Below are 2303 nucleotides of genomic sequence, written 5' to 3' on the forward strand. Positions count from 1 at the left end.
CCTGTGAAGATATCCAGTCTACCTGATGTACATTTTTATGTTTATGGAAAGTGCTGAATTTCATTTCCAAAGGCTCTTTGACTTCAGGAATTGGCCTTGCAAAGTTCATCATGTTCATGTTAGAACCCTTTCAGTTGTTGCATGCTTTGGCCAATGGTTTGCACAAAACTGTAAAGCTGCTGCATCGTTCCACTACCTGGTTCTTTCTAGATGTGTTAGATGGCAATTTCTTAATTCCCAGACATTAGGGGAGACTGTTGACTCTTATGGCAGTGGAGCGCCTTATCCATTAGAGCTTTAATCCTGAGCCTTATGGGAGCTACTGTGGTGCTCCATGGTGGAGAAGCTATTTTGGGGCTGATTTTCAGAACCATGGATAGCTCCTGTGAAGTTCAAAATAGAAGCTGCAGTGGGTGAGGAACCCCACTGACACAGGAGTCACTGCCATTCCTGGCCATGCTGCCTGGGATTTATGGAAGCTCCCATGCAAAATATCTGGAAGGTACCAGATTAGGAAAGGCTGAACTGCTGTGCCACAGATTCCAACCTATGGGTTGCACTCTTCTTTCAGGAGAGATCCTATGCAGGCCTCAGCTGTTCATGAGATGAACTCTCCCTGTTCAACTTTCCATCTAATGAAGAAAAGTATGCCTCGAAATGCACTGAGCATTCACCATGTTTTGGAGTGGGGTGGTTCAGTATGTCTTGTAATAAAAGTACGTTGGGTTTATAGTAGCATGTAACACCTTCATACATTGCTTATGCTCCCATTGTCTTTGCCTTTCTTTCCCCTACCCGTCTAACTGAGTAGTGCCCTCTTGACTTTTGTGGTGATCCTGTGTATGCCCGAATATACTATTACCCATTGCAAAATTACAGTTTTTAATTAATTATTAAAAACTGTAATTTTTAGTAACAGTAGTAATTTTTAATAGTAATTTAATGTCATTCTAATATACAATTGTAGAGGGAATACATGACTAGAAAAAACAAGAGGGGATTCACCAAGAGGATCATGGAGAGGGAAAGAAGTGAGAAAGTGGGCAGTGAACACAAAGCATTATGGGTACCTCAAAGATGGCATAGACACAAGACAGGGTAAGTTTGAATATACTTGCTACTTGTTAAGAACAACTTTTCAATAGTTTATGGAAAGTGTTTGCTTATTTCTTCCTTCTATTATTCTACACAGCCCAACTGGTATTGACCCCTAGACAACTGTATCATAATTTTTTGCATTAGCTCACAAAGTAAAACTGATGGATGGGAGTAAGCCATGAAATCTAGGAGCAGTTTCCCTCCTACTTAGTCCATAAAGTTTTCTGGAGTCAGATTAGGACAATGCCGTATATTGTTGGATTATTTTGCTTTTGTTCCAAACTTTATCAACTCATCTGTTCTACAGATGCACAAAGATTTAAAAGCTGCAAAGGATGTTAATTGTGCATTGCCATTAGCATTTTCCAAGAACACATTAATTTAACTTTTCCACCCACACAGCTCTGTGGCTAAATAAGAACAATATCAACAGAGGCTGATGAAATAGTTATGGAACAGTAACTCTTTACTATTGATGTTATGTTCAGAGCATTTTAAATGGGTGGGGTAATGACTGGGAGCAGGAAAGCTTTGCTCCTATCAAATCTGCATTTGCCAAAGACAAGTGGAGACGTGCAACAAAATGTTGCAGTATATCAACAATAGTGCTCCTGCTCAAGGCTCCAGCCAGACCCGATCAGTGCTGCTGAGGGCTAATGTGGGAGGGGGACTTTCAGGAGGAGAGCAAGTGAGCAAGCCCTCTTTCCCTTCCAGCCCCCTTGAAATCTTTCTCCACCATGCGGAGTAGTGCTACAGAGGTCTCATGTTTGAGACTGGCTGCGAGCCCTGACCTTGATTGCCTGTTCCTTGATTGCCAATTACATCAGTGGGAGGTGGCAGGTTTTTGGAAAGTTGAGCAGGAAAGAGGGCACAGAAGGGGCTCTTTGCATATGTGTTTACATTTATAGCATGCATCCTCTTGCCCTAATTTTCCCTCCAGGATTTTATAAGCTTTTGGGGACTCAAAAATATCAAAGAGCCTTCATTTTTATTTTTCTTCTAAATGACCCTCAGCATTTCTTATGTTATAGAAATAGCTGGGAATATCCCACTCTGGACTGGTAGAAGTATTGAATGTCTTGTGGTTTACAAGCTAAGACATTTCTGCATACCTAAGGAGTTCCCTGAGTATAAAGAAACTGTAACCTTATTTTGGGTGGCCTCATTTCAGTTCCCAACTGATAGGCATGTGTTATTATTCTATT

This window comes from Varanus komodoensis, unplaced genomic scaffold, assembly GCF_004798865.1.
Source record: "Varanus komodoensis strain SLA01 unplaced genomic scaffold, ASM479886v1 scaffold5, whole genome shotgun sequence".
Lineage (NCBI taxonomy): Eukaryota > Metazoa > Chordata > Lepidosauria > Squamata > Varanidae > Varanus > Varanus komodoensis.